Here is a 17089-nt window from a genome sequence, read left to right on the forward strand (position 1 = left end):
TGTGTGTGTGTGTGTGTGTGCCACTCAAATGACTATCATAATGTTTGGATCGAGGGATGCATGCACTTGATGAATATCATTAGGTGGATGAAAGATAATCAAGGCCTGCAGTAATGTATATGGGGAGATATTACATATGTATTACATGCTTTGTATTGCGTCTCAAGGTGGTACACTTGGATGATATTATAGCATTTATAATATGCATAGTAGATGGTATGCTGTTTGGGTCTGTTAATTAAAGGCAAGGATTATAAGATCACTACAAACTGACATATCTTCATTCAAAACTTGATTAATTACAACCAATGTGACATTTTTTATATCGAATTATAGGATACACAGCCATTCTCTCACATCCAACCTTTTCAAAGTCATCCCAGTAGTGCCTTTGGGCTCATACTAATGCACATGCATGCATGCATGCTGCCATGCACCACACAGAAACGACGCACTGCGTTAAAAAGGCATGAGAAATGTTATTTCCCTCTCATCATGCATGCATCATGCCCTGCTAAAGAACTATTTAGGTTTTGAACTATCGAGGCAGCATGCATTATGCAACATGGGCAGAGCACGCTTTGAAAGATAGATCCTGCGACTGCGGCTTACATTAAAACCTTCTCATTGTGTTTGATTAACTAAATTATATATTTTTGATGATGATTAGTTTCAAGGGCATAAGCTCCAACTTTTTCTACGTAAATTCCTCATATAATGTTAATGTTGCCGTTACAGTCATGCCAGTCGGTACTTGACTAACATGAGTTGTTCAGCCATTTGAATCATAATTTAGCATATAATTTGCTCATTGCCAAAAGGCTACCTTACAATGCACAATGTATACCTCAGTTCACCCTTAGCTTCATGGAAGCTGTACGTTTTTATCATCATCACCATCAGCCAACACATAAATGACCCTGCATTTATTTATGGTCCAAGAAAAAAAGGACAAAATTCAGCAAACACCATTCTCATTTCACCAAATGTAGAAATCCAGTGACAAGCCTCTAATTGAGGTTTGCTTCTCCGAGATATGCGTAGCATATTTGGAAGTGGAACCCACTTCCCATTCTACTGCAAACCACAGGAATGCGTTGTTTGCTTAAAAAAGGGATTTCTAAACAGAAAGTTGAAAAACAATTTAAATGCTGTGCAGACTCCAGGCCCTGCATGTGTTATTTCACTGTCAGGAGAAACTTAGTGGTTCAGGGGGGTAAGTCTGGTACATGATGGAATAAAATGTGTCTATGAACATCTTTGCTAGTCTGGCTACACATACACATGAATTTATGATTTAAAAACAGTAAATATGGCAAAAATACTATATCAAATAACACAAATTCATAATCTGCTGGCAGTTATATAAAATATATACTAGCATATAAAGTGCATAGACGGGATTAGAATAATGGGTAAACCTACATTTATTTATTTTTCTGAAAAAGGTGACAAAGATTGTAAACCATACCTTTCACATTAATTAAATCCAAATTACAATCATCCATGCCTCTTAATCTAAAAAAGATTCCCAATAAATAATTCATTTTCGATACCGTCAAGTAGGGGCTATTTCATAGGTTTGACGTGAACGCCCCCCCTTGGGCGGATCTATTCTTATTGGCCATCAGCCTTCACCAAGCCTTCTTTTTCATAGTATTCCACAATACAATTGGTTGAGGTGCACGCCTTTCTTAATACATAGGCAGTGGGCGTCGTCGCTGCTATTTCTCTGTTTGAGTTTGATTGGCCAGCTGTTGCTTCTAGCGTCACGGCTCTGCCAGCTGATCGGAGTGAGAAGCCGGTTTGAAGAGTTGAAGGAGTGAGAGAGAGAGAGAGATATGGGGATAGCCCGTGAAGCGACGAGAGAAACGGGGGAACAGGGCGAGCAGGATATGCCTTTTTACGTCCCGTGTTATTTATTTTATAACAGTTAAATCGCACCGGACGGCTCCAATAGAAAGATAAGCGACAGCGTGATGGAGCATTTGCGAGGCTTTAAGCCACCGAAAGCTCGGGAACTGTCAGAAAAAATTGACAGAGTTAAGGTGTGGCTGAGAGATTTTCAAAGGCGTTTGGTATAGTAGTGTTTTTAAATTCAGGTGGTTAAGTTTATACTGTCGTTTTGTAAGCATGTACGGTTGATCAGTATGGCTGCTCCAACATTTATTACCAGTCATGCTTAATCGGGGTGATCTTTTTTTCCTTATGCGTTACAACTCAATGTGCGCACCTTTTAAATTGAGTAAGTGCAGGAGCCTAGATTTTGTCACATCGTTAATAGCCTGATTCGTTTTTTAGGGCAGTGGGTTCCACACGTATCGTGTCAGGAGACCCTCGAATGTAATGGACGTGGCAACTTTACAGTAGCCAACCCCGATCAATGTAACGTCAACTATGCCATAGGCAACTGGGCGTGGGGAAAACCGTACATTACGTTTCTTTCAACGCCTAATAGTCATCAACTCGACCCTAAAGAGAGAGTTGCGCATTTCACGCATTAAATATCCGAGGCTGTGGCTGCTGACAAACGCTTCGATGGGACCAATCGATGGATTTACCTTAAAAAAGTGAGTATGTCCATCACACTCATGTCGAAACTTTTTACAGGTTAATGACATTCTGTAGGCCTGCCATATGTCGGACAACCTAGAATTGCATTAGAATAAGGGCATTAACCAACATGAAAGATGGGTATTCCATCAACTCGTCCGAAAGGTCATAAATGAGGCTGCTCGGGTTCCGTTCAATGATCGCTCTCATAGGTTACCTTTAACTGACATTTTCAACCAAAGTGTTGAGGTGGTTTCCCCTTACTTCAGACCTATGGAATCTGCGCATACATCCTGAACCCGTCTGATGGATGGAAATGTCTGAAATCAAACATCGATAGGGGTGGGGGGGGGGTGGGGGTATTAATCTAAAAAATAACGGAATGTGAGTTTCGTGGTTTGAGAGACTTGTCAAACTGACCATATTGAGCCATCTTGTGAAGACTTTGTTTTATTCGTAATGCAGTGGGCACTATGCTGATTAGATGACTATTACTTTGGATAAGGTTTAGTCCTCTAAAAAAAAAGGTTCTAGAGAGCGAATTCCTTAAGGCCCCACCCTTTGTAGCGCAACATGGATGTGAACAGTTTCGCCTTTCCGCCCTCGACGACCCATTCATTTCCCTTTTCACCGAATTCTTATTGGGCCTACTCACTTTAACGTTTTTTCCTCTCATTTATCCGTTCCAGGTATACCTCTTCAAAAAAACAAAAGAATATTCTTTCGCTGGCGGTGGTTTGATCAAGCACCTTTTCTACTACGTTGAGGAACCTTGGTGGTTTCCATGAGTGAGGTAAGGAAAGACGGGAAGGACTGAAGAAACGGATTGTGTGAGTGCATGGTAGCGGAATGGGGAGCGAGAGACAGTCAATGAGATTGGACTCAACCTGTGGAATGCCCAGACACAGAGCTTTGTAATACTTTATATGGTTCAGGCCGGGTTGTAAGTGTGAGCCGATGTGTACCAAAGTTAAGATGATAGCCTACTAAAAGTATCTCCTAAAAATAAACCATGGCAATGAAACTATGTGAATTAATTGAACACAGATCAAATCAGATGTATAAAAATCTAATGTGATCATCAACCTGTTTCTTGTTAAATGTACATTGTGGTTCAAATTACTATGGAATAATGTTGATTAAAAAGAACAGGCTGTTACGATCCTTAAAAAGAACAGGCTGTTACGATCCTTAAACTGAGTTGAGAGTCAAGGCATAGCAACACGGTCAAACCACTAAATAAAATGGCAGAAACATCCCTAGCGTTCCTGCTACGATTCAGTTTACCCCAAGACACGTTGTCCCCCTTTCCATTCAGCGTCTTATTTGCTGTACAAAAAGTGGATAGGAAAGAAAAAACTGCAAAGTCACCTGTCTAATCTATGTCACTGATTAGACGGAACAAACATTGCACAATCTGCCCTCCTCAAGCTTTGCATGGTAAACCAGAGCTGAAGGATTACTTGCCTTGGCCTTGTGCAAGCAGTGGACATTCCTGCTGGCCGGCCTCTTGTCTCCCCTATAGTACAACACTTATTACCCCTGCATGGGGGAGGAGACGTTCCCGTAACCTTCTATAGTTTCCACGCCGCGGCGCTGCTCCAACAAGCCCACGGTGGACGCTGGATGTTGTTTAGAGAGCATGCTTTCTTTTTTTGGCTCCTCTTAACTTTCCTTCCCCGCTAGATGCCCACTTGAGGGGGTTGAGTGGAGCGGTGTGCATGTTGGACTCCAGCAAACCCTTGTTAAAACCTCACCAGGGGCGGCTCTGCCGTACCCGCTGCTCTGTTCTCGTCCCCAATGCCGGCCTGATCCTCTCTGCTTGTCTTATTTGGAATAGGCGACCATTTATTCTAAGTTGCAACGCAGGGGCGTCAGAATGCAACCAACGGAAACATTAGGATTACCAGGGTGTCACGGTTTAAACTCTTTCCCACAATACCATCCCCCTCCCACCACCACCTCCGGCCCGACCCCACCCGTGCAGGAAGGCCAGTGTATGCAACTCAACACTGGTGTTGCATAGGAGCCTTTGGTGTGGCAGTATCCTCCCTCTTAAAGGCCCGTAGTGCTATACCATTATGGGAGGGAGATCGGCCCGTCACGCAGAGATTGTGAGACGGCTCCTAATGTTAGATGAATCACCCCTGAGGTCAGCTTAACACTGAACCGTATTAAATATGCGGCCGTGTAATGGCACTTTGCTCTTTTTAATTGAGTTTGTAACAAGGCGACCATGCAAACAAGTCAGAATTTATGCCTTATAAATGATACAAAAACATAACTTTGGTTAAAATGAGCACAGTCATACAATAGAGCAATGCTGGAGTTCTTTTGAAATGGAACCTTTTATCTATTACCACAGAACCGCTTTTTTTGTTGTTTGCATTCAGAAGTGAGGCCTGTGTACACTCCTTAACACTATCCAAATCTCTCTCAGTCTCTCTCTCTCCTTCGCTTGCGTCATCTTATTTGAATGGTGGTTATCTCTGGGCCGTGATTGCTTTCACCACATTGCAATGACCCTTGCCGTGGTTCACTAGCATGGCTTTAACAACCGCGTGGATGAGATTAATTCAGCCGTCCAGCAGTGACGTCCTTCATACGACAACGGTGGTGCAGTTAAAGGGCAAGTAAGAACCGGATGACGGTTCATTGTATGGGCAGCTCACCGCCCCGTCCCCTCCATCATATCAAGGCCTCAACGCCTACTGGCATACTACGTGTTCTGTTATCCACCAGGCATGGACGCAATACCACTGCAAACATGTGTGGGTTGCAACGTGAGAATACCACACGGTATTGACAGAGCCCTAACGATACATAAAGGGTTCCCTTTCAATGATTCCCTTATATATTTTTTTTCTGTGATCGGTTTAGAGAGAATAACGGCCGAGGGATGTATCGAGTGGCGGCGGCGTTGGTATATAGCCGAGCAGCGCTGGTACATTGATGGTTATTGATGATCAATCAGAGCGGGGGAGTATCTGCGGTGACAATGCGGTAGCCGCAGTGAGCTTGCACGTTTCTCCGGGGCCACGCCCCAGTGGCGTAACACCACCACTAGACCGCTAGCACGCCAACGTGTTGGCGTTGGCCGACACCGTATTCTACGGTGACTATTGTGTACCGTTTGAAGGCCTTGTTGGTAGTTACTGTGATGAAAGGGGACAGGAGGATGGGAAAGAATATATGCCGTTTTTAATACGTGCATACGCCTGGAGCCTGGAGTGATTTTTTATATCCCCGTCTGTTTAATGTGCAGGTATTGTGCTATGGTGAGTTGGATTAAGTCGCACACGCGCACACACACTTTCATCTCTATGCTAGCCGGCTTACAAAATGATACCACTACACACCTGTGGCTATCGGCTATAAACTCATACATTTCACAACTTAAATGGGCGCTTACTATTATTTTTTTCTTGAGCAGTCCTTCTGTGGTAAAAGGGATGAGGGGTGATCTGTACAGAGACGCTGACCCCTCAACGCATGGCCGCGCTGTTTAAACCTGATGCGCCCTTGGGTGCCATCAGGAGTCCACGTCAAGGCGTCTGTATGCGTTTGAACACGTACAGTGATGCACCCTGGCCTCAATGGGCTCTGCGGCTCCAGTTTTTTCACACCCTAGCGCAACTGGCCTAGTTTAAAAACAGGTGCTATTGTGCCTCGCACAGCGTCTAAAAGTCACACACACACACAATAGGCTCTATAGTACATTGTATTGTATGGTACAGGAGAACGCCGTTGACCTGTATACAAAGTGCAGCCCTATGTCTAACTCGACGCCCTTTTGCTGCTGTTTAGGAGAAGCGCTATGGGGTGGGGTTCTGTTCAGTAAGGAGTGTCTGAGTGACTGGATGCTTTGCAAATATCCCTCTGGGCCTTGATGGATTGATTGAACCGTATAGAGCCAAGACAGTCCTGCAGGCACTATAGAATGCTGCAGGGATCCAGGGCGTTGTGGTGGTGGTGGTGGGGGTGGTGGTGGTGGGCCAGACCGGGCTGTGCTACATTGGGATGGTGTGAGTCGGGCCAGCATAGAGGAGGAGGAGGAGGAGGAGGAGGAAGGGGAGGAGGCGCAGGGCCTCTCTACAGACGGACTGGAATGTGGACCATATGTAACAGGAATCTGAAGAATGTAGCCAGGCCTTGCTGAGCTGACCAAACTCAAAGTCACAAAGACCCACTGGAGCACATTAAGACGGGGGGGGGGGGGAGATGAAACTAAGAAATTGCAGATGGGACAGAGGGGGATCAAATGTGCGTGATGATTTTGAGGAAGAGGAGCAATGATGAATGAAGAGTAGAAGAAAATGGTGCAAGGGACTGATGTAGGTGGTGGTCGGAGCCAGGCAGGGAGACCAGGGGTAGAAGGGAGCGATGGGTTGGTGCATTTAGAGGAGCAGAATAGTATGAGCATTGAGGCAGGAAAACGGTTGTCATGTGTTTTTAAAAGGAGATGAATTGTTGTGCACTCACCAAAGCAAAGTATGGATATGATGGCGATATTAGAAGTCCACATGGTTTGGCAGTAAAGGAAATGTGTGCACGTTCTTTGAGCCGACGTCCTGCTGCAATAGAGTAAATAAGATATGCGTGTATTGTGTACCGATTTAGCCATTTGCTTTTTACTATTTGGGGAATGACTAAGGTAACATGCAGTACCATCCCAGAGAATAAATGAAGAGGGTACACTACAGTATGCCTACCTTTGGTGTGGCCATTTTGCTAGCTTGCCTTGTACGTTTAGGCTAGCAGTGAAGTACGTGGATCAGTTTCATTGGAAGGTACCATTTTCTTGGTTGAGTTATCGGGTTGAGTGCGCTCTGGTTAATGTGAGGTCTTCACATAGCTTTGTTTTGACGTATATCTCTACCCTGGAGTTACAAGGGACTATGTAAGCAGCAACAGTTAAGGCACACACACACACACACACACACACACACACACACACACACACACACACACACACACACACACACACACACACACACACACACACACACACACACACACACACACACACACACACACACACACACACACACACTTAGCCTGATGAGTTGCGATGTCCTGGGATTAACCTGAACCAAAGTAAATGTGTTGACTGGGATTTCATTGAGAGCTTAACACACATCTGTTTCATGGCTTTTCAAACTAATGAGAAATGTAGTCTCTCACCCCATTAAAACAAATTAACTGTATGGATAGATGTGTACCCTAATCCATATGGAAGTTGATTTCAAGTTATTATGACGTATGAAAATGTCTGTATTGTGTTAATACTAATTTTTATCAAGTTTCCTAGTTTACATAAATACAACATGTTACCAAATGGATAGACTAATGGTTAATTAATTCACTTTCATTTGTATGGGGGAATGGAAAATATTCAGACAGATTTGAATATGACTTTATCCCTCAAAACCAAGAAACGATGTAGTACAACTGTAGACGTCTTCAAATAATTGGAGTAATACTTTGTTTCAGACTTTCTTTCTCCATTCCCAGGCAGCAGGGGTCGGGGAGGTTGAGACGGGGTAGGATTAAGTGATGTTGGTTAATTGAATTGTGACATTTGTGCCACAAAGGGCTGGTTCATTTACTATTCAGGCGCATGCTACATTTCTGTGTGCACGCTAAACAGACCCTGGGGGACGTAAGAAGATGTTGGGCGTAACAGAAGAGAGGCAGGTTTATTGTAGAACTCTTGGATAGAAATGTGAAGCTGGAGCATCTGTGGACAAATATTAATAAATTCAATCCGTTTCCCCAGAGATGTTTTCTGCCTAAGTTGCAGGAAGCGGGGTGTCCGATGAGATGCAACTCAGAGTGGTTGGTTTAAGGCCCAAAATATGCCACTTTATACATCACCTTCTTCATCTCTTGCATCTCAAGAGCTCTATAATTCATCTGCAATTCATGGTATTGTCACCAATCCACAACCATGCCTATAATTGCGTGCGTCTGTGTATGTTTCTGAAAGTGTATTTATTAATCATCTCTTTGTCCTGCTCTGTGTTTGCACCAGGCACACATAGGTGTGTGTGTGTGCGTGTGCGTGTGTGTGACACACTCAACAACCTCAGATACTGGATACATAGGATCCAGTATGCAAGGTTGTTGATCAGTGACATCACTGAGCCAGATAATCCTGAAGGCTACCTTCAGCCCCTCTAGTCCAAGTGCCCACTGACCTCAATGCTACAAGACTGCTGTACTTAGAGGCAGGGTCTGCTGTATGAAAGCACATTCTATTGTTTGCATTATCTTTTTATATGAAATGTCCTTCATCGTTTGGTATCTCTAAAAACAGACCAGCTGGGACAAGAACACTATGGTCTTTCCCTATGGTCTTTCCCTTATGGTCTTTCCCTATGGTCCCCTGGTATTCTCCATCAAGAGGCTTTCCTAGTCCCAACGCCCTCCTGATGCGTCCCAAACCGGTTTCCCTGTCTGTTCTTTCCGTTCGCTCACGATGCATGAATAAGTGTTGTTCATGACGCGGAGGGGAGCGCTGACAGGATTACAATCATGTGCTTCATGCATTCTGCGGCACATGTACACGCGTTTAGCTACCGTCATAATGGACTGGATAATTCCCCAGCACTAGGTTTCGATTCCAAAAACTGATTAAAATGTGAATACCTTTTACACCTATGTGTTCATACACATATCCTGTTACAATAACTGTCACATCAATTACGGGCCTCTTGTTTTTTTGTTTTTTATCTCCATCTTGGACCAGGTGCCAAAACTGTCATTATAGCGCCAACTCATTTTTACAGTGCTGGCATCCATGTCTTACAGATATCAATTACTAACACTTACGATGCAAATATAAACAATGTGTGTATGTGCACAGGTGTGTATGTGTGTTAAGATCTAGAGGCGGTTTTCCCTCCAAGCCCATAGCAGGCATCAGCAGGACGGGGCTGCTGTCCCTTAGCTATTGATCTGCTGCAGACTTCAAAGCAATTTTCGAGGGGGGCCTGGGGGTGGGAGGGGCGGGTTATTTATTGCTGGGGATGGGTGCTTGCACGTGGTCACATGCACACCACTGAAGATTGGTTTATGACACGCATACACACACGCAGGCTTGTGTATGTATTTTGTGTGTGCGTCTGTACATTCACCTTGAGGGTGGGTAAAAAAATATTGCCACGTTGGATTGATAAAATACGTCACATGGCTGATTTACCACTTTATCCATGTGGGGCCACAGTGTGGGGGCCTGCAAACGTACTCTCTCTTACCCAATCTGAATTAACTTGAGACGAAATGCATGTGAAGATCACCAGTCTTCCAAGGGCTTCCATGAGGAAACGATAAACTTGGGGGTTCAGGTTTATTTTGGGATGGTTTGGCAGACCGGGAGAGAGACGAAGTCTGCCTTGGTTATACTCGGATAGACCAACGTGTGTGTGTGTGTGTGTGTGTGTGTGTGTGTGTGTGTGTGTGTGTGTGTGTGTGTGTGTGTGTGTGTGTGTGTGTGTGTGTGTGTGTGTGTGTGTGTGTGTGTGTGTGTGTGTGTGTGTGTGTGTGTGTGTGTCCGGCCCAAAACAACATTTATAGGCGTTTTCACATGGAAACTGAAAAAGCATGTTCAGCCTGATGCTCCGGCTGGCTGTTATTGTCCCAGGAAGCGTTAGCTGTGTGTGATAAATCACTCTGAGGGGTACACTCTGTTCTCCGTGTGTGTGTGTGGAACATGGAAGAAAGCATGGAACACAGTTGGCTCATAATCAGTTCTAAAGTTACAGTTTATAAGGCAAGGCGCTCCGGTTTAGTAACACAACAGGTTTGTGATTCCCCGCAAGAATTACTCACAATGACTAGGTCATTGTTCGCTGCTTGGTTTTTCTTCTTCCCATAAACCCACTGATATTTACATAGAACGTCACATAGGTATATACTTAAATCCAGGCCATTTGTTCAAGACCAATATGTTTTTGATGACACGACTGTGATCCCAAATGAGTTGTAATGATCTGTCCAGAGCAACAGAATTATTTACTATTGGCAAAAGGCATATATGAAAAGGGATGAATGCTTTTATTGTCTGCCTTTGTAAAAGTTTGTAAACGCATAGGCCTCCAAGACCCCTTATTGGATTGACAGAAATGATGAAGCGTAGGCCTAGCTGTGTGCCCAACTCATTGGTCCTGTAGTTGTCCTGGAAACTACTTGTTGTTGGTTTTTTGCAAGAACAAAAAAGAATTACAAGGTATTTTATGGAATGAACGTACAGTGGGGGACACCCGTGGAGAAAAGAACATGAACAGAATGGATTACTCTCCTTAGGATTCATGCCTCGTCTTCTTAAAGCGCTGGAGGAGCAAACAATGGGAAGCTGTACAGTGAGATGGAAGCTATTGGAATGGCGCCTAGACTGGCAGTGGGCGCAGGACTCTCCATGGCTCTCCATGCCGTCAAGTTCTGGAGCCGCTGGCACTCGCCTCATCGCACTGACTTCACAATGCATTCTTACTGTTCGCACCATTGGATAGGACGTGGCTGTGGCTTTCGCCGCAGCTCTCACTTTTACTCGGTTTGTGTGCACTGTCTCGGCAAGCTGAATGTGGCATTGGTTAGATGCTATTGCTCTGAGGTAATGCTTTACCTTTTAGAGGTCATCCCACAGAACCTTTCTCTTCCGTTGGGTTGATTGATGTGGTGACTGGAATATTCCTTAGGTATGTTCCTTTACCGTCCTGCTGTAAATCCTCTCTGTCTGTCTCTCACTTGAGCTCCTTCTTAGCTGGCATGCATACCATTGTGGTCCTCGTGAATCTTATCTCCTGCTGCTAACAAAGCTTGACGGAGCCTATCGTGAACCTACTTAAAGAAGTGATCCAACGAGCTAGGGGAGATACTGTTCGCCTTGTGTAACATGACGTCTCCTGATTATCCCCGCACGACATTGGCCCCCTAAACTTTGAATTTAGCACAAGCTTTAGGAACTGCGGCCCATTCACTCAATTCTCTCGCACTTCATCACGGTGCCTCTGGGGAGTGAAACAACAAAATGATGTGCGCGTGTGAGAGAGAGCATTCCCAGTTCCAGAGCTGTGTGGTCCCCCAGGGCAGTGCTGGGTTCCTAGGGCTGTTCCAGGGGTTGTGAAGTTCACTGCACTGCTCTAAAGCTGCCCCTAGTCCTTCCCTCGAATTGTGAAGAATAAAGCTACAGGCAAGAGCCAGACGACCTAGACTGCAGAATGCTGAACGCGATCCCTCCGAACGAAAGGCAGAGCGAGGCCGCTACACAGGGTGCTATTACTGAGGGCATTCTCAACTAGCAGACACACATTTTCATCCTTAATTTTTGAAAATGTACGAGAATAAATATAAAAATTGAGAACATAGTCATGATTCAATTATAACTCCCGCTGAGGCCTCCTGCTCTCATGGTGTGGAAGATTGCCTGCTAGGATTAAACTGCATTGCTGAAGGCTTTACGCTGTGAGAGAAAGCCCTCTGGCCCTTCTTTCATCTGACCTAAATTGGAGGGAATACCCTCGGTGTTCATGTATATGCCCCTTAAGACAAAACGCCACAGTGCTCGACTCATCGGGCCAGTCACACATACAGTACACAGGAATTAAATAAACTTACTGGGAAAAATGTATGCCAAGCTTACTGGAACTATCTGTGTTAAATTACACCAATAGAAAACTGTAGTGACTATTGGAAATGGTTAAATGGGAAGCATGTTTGTTGTACAGGTGTGCCTTTTTAAAAGGCAAATAGACCACTATGTCTATACCTACCTGTTTTTTTTTAAGAAACAATTTTCTCTCCTCTCTCTCCCCCTCCTCTGCTTTCTGTCCCCAGGTTTCACCCAAAGACTCACCCTGAAGAGGTGTGAAGTTTTAGTTTGTGTGTGCATTCTGGGTGCCTCGTGGCTGACCCACATCAGTTCTTCACTGGCAAGCTTTATGTCATATGTACCAACTAAAGCTGCCAGCTGAAGAACTGTTGTGGTTGGCTCTTTCCTGCACCTCAAGACCCCTCTCATCATGTGAGATTTCTCTCCGCCTCCATCCAGGTGACTTGTGAAGCAGAGGGGGAACAACTCCTAGGAAACGTACAGCATTATGTCACTAAGATGGATGCCACTGAGATAAATGTATTAACATGCATGTCAAAGGATTTTTTGCTTCTACATTGTATCTTGATTAGATTTGATTATATACATAGGCCTGATAGTCTTGAAGGTCAATGTAATTTATATTGATTTTACTTATGTTGTTAATGTTATTAATGTCCAGTATGAAACAGAAGAGGCATGTAATATTCCAATGTATGTTTCACCAACCTTGCATCAATGAAAAATGACATCATATTTTAATAAAGAATATTACACATCCAAGTCGTGATTATTTATATTTTTCATTTTTATGACTTTAGTATGAGTCATTGGTTGTGTTTTGAATTCACTGAATACTGAAATGTTTTTTTGGTATCACATAACCATGGAAAAAGGCAACAGTGAGATAAGCACAAATTCCTCTTTGAGGTGTAGTCAGAAACCAACACCCCGCTCACAGGATAGACTCTAAAAACCACACCAGAAACCAACTCGCCCCGATATCACATTCGTCTTTGTGTTAAAGATCTCATATTGCACCCAAAACACTTTTCTTCCATTGTTGACATTGTCAACTGCTGAAAGGATCAGCTGGTAATATTATCACAATTGTGATTAGCATTCTCAAAAGTGTGGTAGAAATGAAATGCACTACCAAATACAACACGTCATTACCGAAGATACTAAATCATTGAGCAATTGATTAAGATCAGAAATAAACTATGCATTCATATGCATACATAACGATAATTCTTTTTTTAACCAAATTGATAAATGATCAATACTGTAGGTGAAACAGCTAGACTTTCTGTAGCATTTCTCTCTATCCATCTTTCTTTCTTAGCTATTCTCATACCGACTTATATTTAAAACTAACCACGGCGTGTACTGTATACCTGAGCAGCAGACCCAACTGCACCCGAGCTGCTCCTCTTTCTAGGCTGTGATACTGGCTTCAACGGGCAGTGCCCCGAACAGGAAATGAGAGTGAACATGTCCCTGTAAAAGCTGCCAGCGAGCCTTGAACAAAGGAAAAGAATGTTCTAGAGCCTTAGCAAAACCAGATGCCCCGACGTTCGCTTGTTACAGGGCGCATGCTCTCGTTTGCACTCACTTGAACTGCTAAACAGACCCGAGAACTAGGCGGAACACCCCCCACCCCCCCAAAATCTTCCTGTTTCTTAATCAATTCCTATCCTAAGTGACCACATTTTGTAGGCAGAGATCCCTGTCTGCATCTTAATGGTCTCATACTCCTTGCCTGTTCCCTTTTTCGTTCTGACATGCTCGAATGACCTCTCTTGTAACCCCAGTTACATGCACATGATGAAGCAGGCAGACAGACTGAGAGCTCCTCTGAGACACTCTGCCTCACGGCCTAGTACACTATCTCTGGGCTACGGCAGCACTGCAGACGTTTTCTGCAGTGAGCGTTCCAGCAGGCCGCCCAGGTCTGATCCCAGGTCCTTTACCAGGTCAGCGACATGGTCTGCTCCCAGGTCAATGATATGGTCTGTTCCCAGGTCAGCGACATGGTCTGCTCCCAGGTCAATGATATGGTCTGTTCCTAGGTCAGTGACATGGTCTGTTCCCAGGTCAATGATATGGTCTGTTCCTAGGTCAGTGACATGGTCTGTTCCCAGGTCAATGATATGGTCTGTTCCCAGGTCAGTGACATGGTCTGTTCCCAGGTCAATGATATGGTCTGTTCCCAGGTCAGTGACATGGTCTGTTCCCAGGTCAATGATATGGTCTGTTCCCAGGTCAGTGACATGGTCTGTTCCCAGGTCAATGATATGGTCTGTTCCCAGGTCAGTGACATGGTCTGTTCCCAGGTCAATGATATGGTCTGTTCCTAGGTCAGTGACATGGTCTGTTCCCAGGTCAATGATATGGTCTGTTCCTAGGTCAGTGACATGGTCTGTTCCCAGGTCAATGATATGGTCTGTTCCCAGGTCAGTGACATGGTCTGTTCCCAGGTCAGTGGCCAGGACTGTTCCTAGGTCAGTGACATGGTCTGTTCCCAGGTCAATGATATGGTCTGTTCCTAGGTCAGTGACATGGTCTGTTCCCAGGTCAGTGGCCAGGACTGTTCCCAGGTCAGTGACATGGTCTGCTCCCAGGTCAATGATGTGGTCTGTTCCCAGATCAGTGACATGGTCTGTTCCCAGGTCAGTGGCCAGGAATGCTCCCAGGGCAGGTCAGTGACCAGGTCTCTTCCTTCATCAGTGACCAGGACTGTTCCAAGGTCAGTGACCAGGACTATTCCCAGGGTTTGCCTGCATGATTATCTGGAAGGCCATCATCCTGTGTGCATACATTAAGAGGGTGTGTGTGTGTGTGTGTGTGTGTGTGTGTGTGTGTGTGTGTGTGTGTGTGTGTGTGTGTGTGTGTGTGTGTGTGTGTGTGTGTGTGTGTGTGTGTGTGTGTGTGTGTGTGTGTGTGTGTGTTCGCCGTGGCCTGGCCCGTGAAGGCAGCTGTGGAAGTTGATAGGGGAGTGATGTCAGAGAAGAGGATAGTAACAAGATGGCCGTCGAACAGCCAGCATCAGACACTGAAGAAGGACAGCTCATCACCGCTGTAAGCAACGATGAATCATCGATGTAAGCTAGGCTGTTAATAAACATGAATGTGGATCCTTGGGGTTATTTCTCTATGCAGTGTCAGGGGCTTGCCTGAATAAAAGCCTGTCATTCATTTTGTGAGTGGGACGCCAAAAAACGTTTTTTTACGTTATATGTTTGCCGTAATTTTAGATAGTAAACCTTTAAATCCAACCTTAAACTATTGTAGTACAGGGCTTGTGCACATGGCAAACAGACATCCTCCTACAAGGCACATATACTGCATGGTATACGCTCTCTTAAATTTGATATGGCATTAGAATTAACCATCTCTAACTGTGAGCCTCTCAGTCAGCACCAATTGAAAACCATTATGCAATTAACTAAATCATAAATAATGATCACCTATTATAAAACTAGGGATGCTCCAGACTCGATTAAGAAGCAACATTGAAAAACCATTGGGAAGGGATTGGGTTAGGTAATGTATCTTTACATTTCAATCAATAGTTGATCAAATATTGAATTTGGTGGCACTGTTTATCAATGCCGTGCAAATAATTCTTTTGAATACATTAATCAATAAAGATTTACCAAAAGAACGGATGAGACGGCAATTTAAATGCCATAACACTATCACATCATATCATATACCCTTTGGAGCACTTCACACTGCCTTTTTTGAAGGCATCTTTTGAATTGAAAGTGATACATTAAAGACGTATAGTGCAACCCTTTAATATGAAGCTAAATACAGACTGGATTGTCATAGTAACATGTGGATCATCAACTTTTTATTTGACATGAATATCTTTCAAATACGTTGGCCCAGGACAGAGCTTTCATTTGCAGATGGCTCCCTTTTGCTTTGGCCAAGAGATGGATCTAGCTGCTATGCATCTGTCAGTCTATGAAGGGGACCCCGAGGAAAGTCTGCACAACTCCTATAATTACTGCTTGATATAAATCCGGCTCAACTCCTCAGTCCCTTTAAAAACACGTATTTCTGCTACTGATTTCCCCCTGTGTCAGCTTGTCGGAAGATCTGATGTGTTAGGAAAATGTGATCTGTTTCCCTCATTGCCTTGTCCTGTTAGTCTAACTTTTAGCAGCGTGTTTTGAGCGTGCATGTGCTAAGATAAGGGCAAGAATAAAGATGGGAAGCTAAGTGTATGTTGCATTTCAGATATACAGTTATGGATGTTTTCTGTAAAGGAAAAGAATGACTAAATGTGAGACTGTTTATAAATCAGACTTAAAATCAGTAATGATCTCTTAGATACATATAAAATCCCCCTGTCTGTTCTGAACCCCTCAACCTAACCTCTGATCTACAGCAGGACGTAGCTCCCATGCATCTGAGGAAGGAAGAAGAGGGAAATCGTTTACAAGCTGCTTAGACAGATTATCCCCGGTGTCGACTGCTGCTGGCAGTAGGGCAGAGCGCTCAGACCTGACCCTGACACTGGCAGGGCCCACGCTACCAGACTGTAGCCCAGCATGGCCCTGCAATCCAGCCTGACCTGTGACTCCCGCTGCAAGAAGTACATCCATGATCTGGATGGATTGTAGAAAGGAAACAAGGCAGGGACATCAAGGCCCTGGGGATGACTTCTTCACTCGAACAGAAACGGAAAAGACACAAACGTGATTATGCTAGATATTGAATATGAGGATTTAATGTGAAAACCTTTGGAATAATTTGTGTTTTTTTAGAATCATCATAAAGTCATTGAATATATATAGTATGTTTGGTTGACTTCTTCAATATTTTCTTTTTGTAGGTTTTTAAATTCAAAATGTGTCGCATTCCGTAAAAAATATATCCTTCTAAATGCAGAATCTTCAGCGTTAAATATTGGATTATTCATTACCAAAC

General features: G+C 44.1%; 1 long non-coding RNA gene across 1 annotated transcript; it reads left to right on the forward strand.

Moving 5' to 3' along the window:
* The first annotated feature begins 1772 nt into the window (after nucleotides 1–1772).
* LOC130406035 (uncharacterized) lies at nucleotides 1773–14214 on the forward strand. Its single transcript, XR_008904398.1, has 3 exons — nucleotides 1773–2570; nucleotides 3243–3346; nucleotides 12391–14214. It is a non-coding gene; the product is annotated as an uncharacterized LOC130406035 (long non-coding RNA).
* The last annotated feature ends 2875 nt before the right edge of the window (nucleotides 14215–17089 follow it).

This window comes from Gadus chalcogrammus, chromosome 16, assembly GCF_026213295.1.
Source record: "Gadus chalcogrammus isolate NIFS_2021 chromosome 16, NIFS_Gcha_1.0, whole genome shotgun sequence".
NCBI classification, from domain to species: domain Eukaryota; kingdom Metazoa; phylum Chordata; class Actinopteri; order Gadiformes; family Gadidae; genus Gadus; species Gadus chalcogrammus.